The 11,750-nt window shown below is 39.7% G+C and overlaps 1 pseudogene; it reads left to right on the top strand.

The window, feature by feature from the left end:
- The first annotated feature begins 2,192 nt into the window (after positions 1–2,192).
- Positions 2,193–3,735, top strand: LOC140511305 (tubulin beta chain-like; annotated as a pseudogene).
- The last annotated feature ends 8,015 nt before the right edge of the window (positions 3,736–11,750 follow it).

The raw sequence follows: 11,750 nt of genomic DNA, 5'->3' as shown, positions 1-11,750 counted from the left end.
AGGCCAAAGAAGAGATCAAAAAGAATTTTAAAATTCAAGTAAATGAGGTAGAGGAAAAACTGAGAAGAGAAATGAGTGATTGAAGAAAATTCTGAAAAAAAATGAGTCAACATTTTGGTAAAGCAGGCACACACACATACACAGACACACACAACTGAATGAAACAACACCTCAAGAAATAGAACAGAGCAAATTGTAAAAGAGGTGCAGCAATCCAATGAAGCAAAGGATGCCATGGAAAGAACAGGCAAAATGGGTAAAAAGATACACAGAAATTCACTGGAGAGGACTCCGTAAAAAATAGAATGTGGCAAAAAGAAAAGTTGGTACAAAATCTCAGTGAAAAACAGAATTGCTTAAAAATTGTAATTAGGCAATGGAAGCTAATTTGAGAATAAGTAAAATAAGTAATCAAGAATAAAACAAACAAAAAACAAAATTAAAAGAATGAAAACATGGAAGAACAATGGAAAACAATTTTCCTGGAAAACAGACTCAGCAGAGATAATTTTAAAATTATTACACTGAAAGCAGTGTAATAATTTTTTTTTAAAAAGGCTAGGCAATGTATTTCAAGAAATTATCAAATAAAACTACCCCAGTATTCTAGAATCAGAACCTAAGGTAGAAATTGAAAAATTCAAGAGATAGAACCAACATGGCAGAGTGAAAGCAAGAATTCATTTGAGCTCTTCCACAAATTCTTTCACTCTAAAAAGTGAATCTCAACAAATTTTAGAATGGCAGAATCCAGTAGGAGACAGAGTGTGGCAGATTTCCAGCCCAGGACAGGTGGAAACATTGGGCAGGAATCATGTGCTACACCGGGCGGGGGCAGTGTAGACTGCACAGGCTGCACCAACACAGACTGGACCATAGCAGATTTGGAATTGTCAAGGGCAGACTGAATCATCTTCAGCAGTGCTGATTCCCAAATCTCTCAAAACAACACGGGAGTCTGGCCAAGCTAGAAGAGAGAGAAGTGCAGGGTCCACGCAATAGTAGCAGCTTCTCCTTGGCTCTCAGTCCAAAAACTAAATATTTAAAAGTCATCTTCTTCAACTTCTGTCAGTCAAGATAGTGGAGTAAGTTGTAAGTGCTTCCACCCTACCCTTGTTGACCTCGAAAAACTCAGATAATTTTGTACCAAGAAAATACTGGAATAGTAGGATCAGCTGAAGAGTAGTCTTTTAGCTCAAGAGAATAGGGAGATTGATGGGAAAGGTCCCTCTTGCTGTGGTTGAAGGGCACCATTGCAGGACCAGAGGCATCCAAGCAAGTCCCGCCTGAGCAGATTCTGAGCCCCAAGGGGATAGAGTAAACACAAGCACCAGGATGCCATGCTGGTCTTATCACAGCAAGGGAAATTGGGCAAATATGAGCACAAACCAGATTCTTCAGCCAATCAGCCTGTCTGTGCTCTGGCACAGCCCTAGGGGTAGACAAAGACGCTGCCAGCTTCAGGAGAAGCCCAGGGAAACTCAGATATACTTCACTTAGCCTTGGCCTTGGCACACATTGGCCAGTTCAGCACCAGATAGGATGCTGCATTATATAATTTCTAATTCAAAGAATCAGAGGCCACAATACACAAAGTTGGTAACCAAGCCCCTGGGTCCCAACATAAAAAATGTGGGACAGATTATCATGTTCCCCAGAAGAGACTCACCTTAACAGCCAGGATAAAGCCAATCATCATGAGCAAGACGCATATTAGAAAAAAACCAGACCATAGAATTTTATTGAGGAGATTGGGAAGATCAAAATATGAATTCAGAAGTAGACAGCATTGACACTATACCCACATCTGAAACCTCGAAAGGTAATATAAACTGGTCTCAAACTCAAAGAGCATTCTTGAGAACTTGAGAAGTGCTACAAAAACCAAATTAGAGAGACAGAAGAAAAGATCGAGGATTTTAAAAATACAATCAGCACTTTAAAAAGTAAAATTGAGAGAACGCTTGTGTAACTGTGTTCTGAACTGGCAGCTCCAACCTTTCAGGGAACCTTCTATTGAAAAAGGGATTGTTCAGCAGAAAGGAGAATGTGTGTGTGTGTGTGTGTGTGTGTGTGTGTGTGTGTGTGTGTGTGTGTGTGTATGTATGTATATATGTATATGTATATGTATTTATACATCATTCTCTCCTCCCTTCACATAACTTGAGACAAAGCAAAAGTAAATTCTAACCATGAGGGAGATCATACCTATTCAGGATGGCCAGTGTGGCAATCAGAGAGGTGCAAAGTTCTGGGAGGTGATCAGTGATGGACATGGCATCAATCCCAAAAGCACTTACCATAGGGACAGTGACCTGAAGTTGGACTGAACCTCTACCTACTACAATGAGGCCACCAGTGGCAAATATGTTCCCGGGCCATACTGATTGATCTTGAGCCTGGAACCATGGACTCTGCTCGTTCTGGACCTTTTGGCCAGATATTCAGGCCAGACAACGTTTCTTTTGGCCAATCCGGGACAGAAAACAATTAGGCCAAAGGCCACTATACCAAGAGGCCAGAGATAGTGGATTCAGTCTTGGAAGTGGTACGAAAGGAGGCAGAGAGATGTGATTGCCTGCAAGGCTTCCAGCTGATCCACTCACTTTGTGGAGGCACAGGCTCAGGGATGGGCACCCCTCCTCATCAGGAAGATCCGAGAAGAGTACCCTTACCCAATCATGAATAACTTTAATGTGGTTCCATCACCCAAAGTTTCAGATACTGTGGTTGAGCCCTAAGATTCCACCCTCCCTGTCCACCAGTTAGTAGAAAACACAGATGAAACTTACTGCATTGATAATGAAGCACTTTATGATATCTACTTCTTAACCCTAAAGTTGACCACGCCAACCTATTGTGACCTTAACCATCTAGTCTCTGCTACCATGGATGGTATCACTAGATGCCTTCGTTTTCCTGGTCAGCTCAATGCTGACCTCCGCAAGTTGGCTGTAAACATCGTCCCTTTCCCTCGACTCCACTTCTTTATGCCTGGCTTTGCCCACCTCACCAGTCATGGGAGCCAGCAGTACCATGCCCTAACTGTGCCTGAGCTCACCCAGCAAGTCTTTGATGCCAAGAACATGATGGCAGCATGCGACCCTCGCCATGGGCGATATCTCACCATTGCTGCTGTTTTCCGTGGTCAGATGACCATGAAAGAGGTGGCCAAACAAATGCTCAATGTGCAAAACAAAAATAGTAGCTATTTCACTGAGTGGATCCCCAACAATGTCAAGACTGCTGTCTGTGATATCCCACCCCATAGGCTCAAGTTGGCTGTCACTTTTATTGGCAACAGCATTTCCATCCAGGAGCTCTTCAAGTGCATCTCAAAGCAGTTCATTGCCATGTTCTGCTGAAAGGCCTTCCTCTACTCATACGCAGGGGAAGGGATGGACAAGATGGAGTTCACCGAGGCTGAGAGAAACATGAATGATCTTGTTTCTGAGTACCAACAGTACTAGGATGCCACTGCTGAAGAGGACAAGAATTTCAGTGAGGAGATAGAGGAGGAGACCTAAGGGAGATATCCTGCCACCTCAAGTCTTCTCATGTCTCTCAACATTCTTTCCCCATCACTCTTTTCCTCTAAGGTTTGCATTTTTTTGCCTCCATCCTATTTTTCTCTCCTTTGTGGGTGCTGAGCTCTCTGCCCTGTTTTTCCTTCCTTATGACCTGTCACCTCAGTGACATACTCTTTCCTCCCCACTCCCAGATTTATCTCCAAGAAACAGAATATCTCCAACTCAGAGCCTCAATTTAAGGGCCTTTGTGCCAACTAATTGCCCTTGAACTTAAAATGGTGACCAAGAGGAAAGGTCCAGGACTCTTTGGCTTCCATCGATGAAGAAGGGGACCAAAATGTCATATTCCTAGTGGAGAGAGTTGTCTTGTTGGATGTTTAAGAGGAAGGGAGGAAATGGAGTGTTCCATTCCATAAAGGTCTGTTGGGGGAGCCAGGCTTTCTAGTGTAACTACCATTTCCAGATACTCCCCAACTTGTCATATCTCCAGGTGCTCCTTCCCTTTATCTCTCTCTCTCTACCCCAGTTCTGAGGGAAGTGTTGACAGTATTATTTTCGACCCCCAGGTTTGATTTCTCTCCCAAGTGTTCACTTTTCTTTGGAGGGTTCTGAACCTCACTCTGCAAGATGGGCTTCCCCCCTCAGCTGTTTTTCCTCCCCTCATTTTGGGACCCACTCACCCTTCCCAGTCTGAGAAGTGAGAATAGCTTAAACTGTCAAAACTCCCTCATTTGGGGAAGATTTCAATTTTCTTCCACTTCCCCCAAAAGTCAATTCCATCCTGAAGAAGGGAGAAGGTGCAACAGGACACTTCCCTTCCCAGCATCAAATGTTTCCTTCATTTTCTTTCATCCTTTCCAATTCTGCAATTTTTATCTTGGGATCTTCCCCCTCCCACTTCCTAGGTTTCTGTTTTGTGTTGAACTTGCTGCTTTCTTCCATATTGAAAAGACGACGCTCCCAAACACCAAAATAAGCAGGAAATGAGGATAAAAAAGTAAAATTGGTCAAAACATTATGGAGGCACATAACTTAAATGGAGAAACTAATCCCTTAAAAGAAAAAAGGTCAAATGGGAAAGGAGGTACAAAAAGTATTTGAAGGAAATAATTAAAAATTAGATCAGGGCAAGCAGAAAATAATGACTCTATTAGGAATCAAAAATCATGCAAAATCTAAAGAATGAAAAAAATAGGGGGGGCGGGGCCAAGATGGCCGAGTGAAAGCAACGACTCACCTAAGCTCCTGGACAAACTCCTCAGGATATCTCTGAAAGGAGAATCTGACCAGACTTTGGAGGTGTAGAATTCAGTGGGTGACAGACTTTGACAGATTCGGAGCCCAGGCTGGACTGGAAGGTCCACGGGAAGGATCTGTTCCGCAGGGGTAAGCCCGCAGCACACAGCGCAGCGTGGTCAGCACAGCAGGGTGGAAGGGACCTGAGAAGCCCCAGAGTGGCAGGCGAAGCCAGTGGAGCAGGAGATAAGCCAAACCAAGCCAGTGAGAGCCGCTGAGCGCCAGATATCAGCACAGCAGCCCTTGAAATCTTCAGCCTGAAGACTAAACTTCGGTAAGTCACCTACTGGAACTTCCGGGAGGTAGGATAGCGGAGTGATCAGTAAATGCTGTCTCCTCCCCCCTGATGACCGTGAAAGAACCGGGAAATTCTTCCCCAGATAAATGCTGGATCAGCGGGAACAGCAGAAGGGGTCAAAGAGTCTCATAACACCAGAGGCTAGAAAAATAGCAAAGGGGGATTCTTCCTACTGTGGCAGAGGCGATCTGGAAGGACAGAAGACCCAGGGAAGCCTCAGAGTCGGGAGACAAGCCCCAGGAGGGGCAGGAACACGCATTAGATTCTAGGCATGCCCCAGCCCTCCAGGGGAAAAGGGAAGACAATAGGAAAGCTGAGATCACAATCCCCTGACCTTGCCTTTGCCTCAGGTCAGCTGAGGAGATCTCCTGAGACCAGACCACCCCTCCCACACACCTAACAAGCTAACTCCAGGGTAGATGTGGGAAACAAACAAAAAAAAAAAGCCTGCTTTTAGCCTCGACACACATCAGCTCAACACAAAGGTCTGTACCTTCTGACTGAAAGAACCAGAAGCTACAAAACTCAGCCAACATCATGAATCAGAAAAAGCAGACGAAAAGTGAAAAAACCATAGAATTTTTCTATGGGGATAAGGACCAAAACACAAACACCAAAGAGGTCAGAGCTGAGACTGTACCTCCATCTGAAACCTCAGATGGGACTAGGAATTTCTTGCAAGCACAACTAGATTACCTAGAACATCTGAAGAAGGATATAAAAGAAAAACTGGACAATGATTTTAAAATTATAAAAAAAGAATTCACTGATGCGAACATCACTCTGAAAAGGAAAATTGAACAAATGGAAAAGGAAGTACAAAAATTAACTGGAGAGAATAATTCCATAAAAGGAAGAGTTAATCAAACGGAAAAGGACACCCAAAACCTAACTGGGAAAAGTGGTCGAATGGAAAAAGAAGTACAAAAATTAAATGGAGAAAATAGCTCCTTAAAGGGAAAAATTGGTCAGATGGAAAAGGAGATGCAAAAGCTAACTGAAGAAAACAATACGATGAAGATTAGAATTGGGCAAGTAGAAATTAATGATTCAAAGAGGCAACAAGAATCAGTCAAACAAAATCTAAAGAATGAAAAGATAGAAGAATATGTAAAATATCTCATTGGAAAAACAACTGACCTGGAAAATAGATCCAGGAGAGAAAATTTAAGAATTATTGGCCTGCCAGAAACCCATGATGAAGAAAAGAGTCCGGACAATATCTTCCAGGAAATCATCAAGGAAAACTGCCCAAGAAGTATGAGACTCAGAGGGCAAAACAGTCATTGAAAGAATCCACCGTTCCCCTCCCAAAAGGGATCCCAAACTCACAACCCCAAGAAATATAGTTGCCAAATTCCAGAGCTATCAAGTGAAGGAGAAAATACTACAAGCAGCCAGAAAGAAACAATTCAAATATCAAGGACACACACTCAGGATCACACAGGACCTTGCAGCTTCTACATTTAAAGATCGAAAGAATTGGAACCTATTATTCCATAAGGCAAAGGAGTTGGGACTTCAACCAAGGATCAACTACCCAGCAAAGTTCAGCATAACATTTCAGGCAAGGAGAAAGTCATTCAACGAAAGAAGGGATTTCCAGAACTTCCTGACCAAAACACCAGAACTTAATAGACAATTTGATCTTCAAATGCAGGTCTCCAGAGAATCATAAAAAGGTAAACAGAGGGGAAAAAACAAAAACAAAAACTTGCTACTCAATTAGGGCAAACTATTTACCTCCCTATAAGGGAAGATGATACCTGTTAATCTTGAGAACTGTGCAGCTATTATAATAAAAGGGATATATGTAGAGGGAACGGGTATAAAGTGAATGATGTCATGTCAAAAATATGATTTAAGTATGAGAAGGGAGTATAATAGGAGGTGTGCAAAGGGGGAAGCAGAAAATGGCAAATTATATCAGAGGAAGAAGTACAAAACTATAGTAGAGGGAAGGAGGGGAGGGAGATAAGCATAGTATGAGAGGTACTCTCATCTGATTTGTTCAAAGGAGAGAACAATAATCGTAAGTAGATAATCCTAACTAGCTCTAGAGGTAGTAGCAGGGGAAGGGGAAAGAAAGGGGAGGGTGGCTTAAAGGGAGGAAAGAAGCAATAACAGTGAAGGGTAATAAAAGGGAGGGGGGCTAAAAGAAGGAGGGGAAGGCTGCAGGAGGAGGGGGAGAAAAGTGAATACTATTGAGGAGGGGAAGGGAGACAGGAGAGCTAAAAGCACAAATTGTGGGAAAGAGGATGGAGGGAAATACACAGATTGTAATCATAACTGTGAATGTGAATGGAATGAGCACTCGAATAAAACGGAGACGGATAGCAGAATGGATTAAAAGCCATAATCCAACAATATGCTGCTTACAAGAAACACATTTGAAATGGGGGGGATACACATAGGATAAAGGTCAAAGGATGGAGTAGAATATATTGTGCTTCAGCTCATGTAAGAAAGGCAGGAGTAGCAATCCTAATCTCAGACAAAGCAAAAGCAGAAATAGATCTAATCAAAAGGGATAAGGATGGAAACGATATCCTGCTAAAAGGCACCATAGACAATGAAGCAATATCATTACTAAACATGTATGCTCCAAGTGGTATAGCATCCAGATTCTTAGAGGAGAGGTTGGGGGTGTTGAAGGGAGAAATTGATAGCAAAACTATACTAGTATGGAACATGAACCTCCCCCTCTCTGAACTCGATAAATCCAACCTCAAAATAAACAAGAAAGGGGTTAAGGAGGTAAATAAAACTCTGGATAAGGTGGATATGATAGATCTTTGACGAAAATTAAATGGGAATAGAAAGGAATATACTTTTTCCTCAGCGGTACATGAAACATTTACAAAAATTGAACATGTACTAGGACATAAAAATCTCACAATCTAGTGCAGAAAGGTAGAGATAATCAATGCATCCTTTTCAGATCATAATGCATTAAAAATTACATGTAATAAAAGGCCATGGAAAGAGAAACCAAAAATCAATTGGAAACTAAATTATCTAATTCGAAAGAACGGTTGGGTTAAAGAAGAAATCATAGAAACAATCACCCATTTCATTCAAGAAAATGACAATAGTGAGACAACATACCAAAACTTATGGGATACTGCAAAAGCATTTATTAGGGGAAGTTTTATATCTTTGAATGCTTACATAAATAAAATAGAGAAAGAGGAGATCAATGACTTAGGCTTGCAGTTGAAAAAGCTAGAAAAAGAACAAATTGAAAATCCCCAAGTAAATACCAAATTAGAAATAATGAAAACCAAAGGAGAGATTAATAAAATTGAAATTAAGAAAACTATTGAATTAATAAATGACACCAATAGCTAGTTTTATGAAAAAACTAATAAAATTGATAAACCTTTGGTCAATCTGATTTAAAAAAAAGAAAGAAGAAAATCAAATTACTAATATTAAAAATGAAAGGGTGAACTCACCTCCAATGAGGAGGAAATTAAAACAATAATTAGAAACTACTTTGCCCAACTTTATGCCCACAAATTCGATAACCTAAACGAGATGGATGAATATTTTAAAAAATAAAAATTGCCCAGATTAACAGAAGAGGAAGTTGAATACTTAAACAACCCCATCTCAGAAAAAGAAATTGAACAAGCCATCAATGAACTCCCTCGGAAAAAATCTCCAGGGCCAGATGGATTCACAAGTGAATTCTATCAAACATTTAAAGAACAGTTAATTCCAATACTACATACACTATTTTTGAAAATTGGGGAAGAAGGAGTCCTTCCAAATTCTTTCTATGATACAAATATGGTTTTCATACCCAATCCAGGAAGAGACAAAACAGAGAATGAAAATTATAGACCAATTTCCCTAATGAATATAGATGCAAAAATTTTAAATAAAATTTTAGCAAAACGAATGCAACATCTTATCACGAGATTAATACATTATGATCAGGTAGGATTCATACCAGGACTACAGGGCTGGTTCAATATTAGGAAAACTATTAGCATTATCGATCACATGAACACAAACTAACAAAAACCACATGATTATCTCAATAGATGCAGGAAAAGCTTTTGACAAAATACAACACCCATTCCTACTACAAACACTAGAGAACGTAGGAATAAAGGGAACTTTCCATAAAATAATAAGCAGTATCTATCTAAAACCTTCAGCAAGCATTATATGCAATGGGGATAAGCTAGATGCATACCCAATAACATCAGGGGTGAAACAAGGTTGTCCATTATCACCATTATTATTCAATATGGTACTCGAAACTTTAGCTGTAGCAATTAGACAAGATAAAGATATTCAAGGAATAAGAATAGCCAAAGAAGAAACTAAGTTATCACTCTTTGCAGATGATATGATGATTTACCTAGAGAATCCCAGAGATTCAAGTAAAAAATTACTTGAATTAATAAACAACTTTGGCAAAGTTGCAGGTTACAAAATAAACCCACACAAATCTTCTGCGTTCCTATATATTAGCAACAAAGTCCAACAGCAAGAGATAGAAAGAGAAATCCCATTTAAAGCTAGGGTAGACAGTATAAAATACTTAGGAGTCTACCTGCCAAAACAAACCCAGGGATTATATGAACACAATTACAAGACACTTTTTGCACAAATAAAGTCAGATTTAAGTAAGTGGAAAAACAGTTGCTCATGGGTAGGCCATGCTAATATAATAAAAATGACAATTCTACCTAAATTAATATACTTATTTAGTGCCATACCAATTAAACTATCAGACAATTACTTTCTAGAGCTGGATAAAATAATATCAAAATTCATTTGGAAAAACAAAAGGTCCAGAATATCAAAGGGACTAATGAAAAGAAACGCTTGGGAAGGTGGCCTAGCGCTACCAGACCTCAAGCTGTACTATAAAGCAGCAATTATCAAAATCACTTGGTATTGGCTAAGAAACAGAGAGGTAGAAAAGTGGAATAGACTTGGCACTCAAGATGCAGTAGGCAAGGAATATAGCAACCTTCTGTTTGATAAACCCAAGGACCCCAGCTTCTGGGATAAGAACTCATTGTTTGACGAAAATTGCTGGGAAAACTGGATAACAGTGTGGCAGAAATTAGGCATAGATTTATGGAGAAGGGAAGAATTCTTTACTAAAGGAGAGACAGAAAGCATTATGAAATGCAAAATGATAATTTTGATTACATTAAACTGAGAAGTTTTTGCACAACCAAACCCAATGCAACCAAAATCCGGAGGGATGTAGTAAATTGGGAAAGAATTTTTACAGCTAAGCTCGGGGAAAAAGGCCTCATTTCTAGAATGTATAGAGAACTGACTCATATGTATGATCATACAAGTCATTCCCCAATTGAAAAATGGTCAAAGGATATGAACAGGCAATTTTCAGAGGAAGAAATTAAAGCTATCTATAATCATATGAAAAAATGCTCTAAATCACTATTGATTAGAGAGATGCAAATCAAAACAACTCTGAGGTACCACATCACACCTATAAGATTGGCAAACATGACAGAACAAGAAAATGATAAATGCTGGAGAGGATGTGGGAGAGTTGGAACACTAATTCATTGTTGGTGGAGCTGTGAGCACATCCATCCATTCTGGAGAGCAACTTGAAACTATGCCCAAAGGGCTACAAAAATGTGCATACCCTTTGACCCAGTAATATCGCTACTAGGACTATATCCCCAAGAGGTCATAAAAATTGGAAAGGGTCCCACATGTACAAAAATATTTATAGCAGCACTCTATGTAGTTGTTAAAACTGGAAGTCAAGGGGATGTCCATCAGTTAGGGAATGGCTGAATATATTATGGTATATGAATGTAATGGAGTACTGTTGTGCCATAAGAAACTATGAACAAGAAGACTTCAGAGAGGCCTGGAAGGACTTCTATGACCTGATGCTGAGTGAAAGGAGCAGAACCAGGAGAAGTTTGTGCACAGCAGCCACCACAGTGTGCGAGAGTTTTTTCTGGTAGACTTGGAAATTTGTAATAACGCAAAAACTTCTTATAAAAAAAAAAATCCCAAAGGTGGTTCTCAAAGCAAAATGCCTTCCACACTCAGAGAAAGAAATATGGAAGTCACTCACAAAATGTTGCAGATCATGTTTGTGTATATGTATCTGTTTTTATATCATGTTCTGATTTGTTATACGATTTCTTTCATTTATTTTAGTCTGACTACATAGCATGACTATAGTGAAAATATACTCAATAGGAAAGTAAATGTAGAATCTATACAGAATTGTATGCAGTCGTGGGGAGGGAGGGGTGTAGTAGCAGGTAGGTGTGGGGGGGATAAAATCTCAATTGTATGGCAGTGATTGTTAAACATTAAAAAATAAAAAAAAATAAAAAATAAAAAAATGAATGAAAAAATAGAAAAAAAGGTAAAATATCTCATTGGAAATTAAAATGATTGACTTGGAAAAAAAAAGATATAGGAGAAAAAAATGTAATAGTTTTTGCTCTCCTGGAAAGCCATGATGAAAAAAAAAAAGGATTGTGGACAATATCTTCCAAGAAATCATCAAGGAAAACTGCCATGAAGTCCTAGATCTAGAGGACAAAATCATCATCAAAAAAATCCACTGATTACCTTCTAAAAGTGATCCTAAATTTAAA

Source organism: Notamacropus eugenii, chromosome 6, assembly GCF_028372415.1.
Source record: "Notamacropus eugenii isolate mMacEug1 chromosome 6, mMacEug1.pri_v2, whole genome shotgun sequence".
Classification (NCBI taxonomy): domain Eukaryota; kingdom Metazoa; phylum Chordata; class Mammalia; order Diprotodontia; family Macropodidae; genus Notamacropus; species Notamacropus eugenii.
This window is presented reverse-complemented; position numbering and strand designations above follow the sequence as displayed.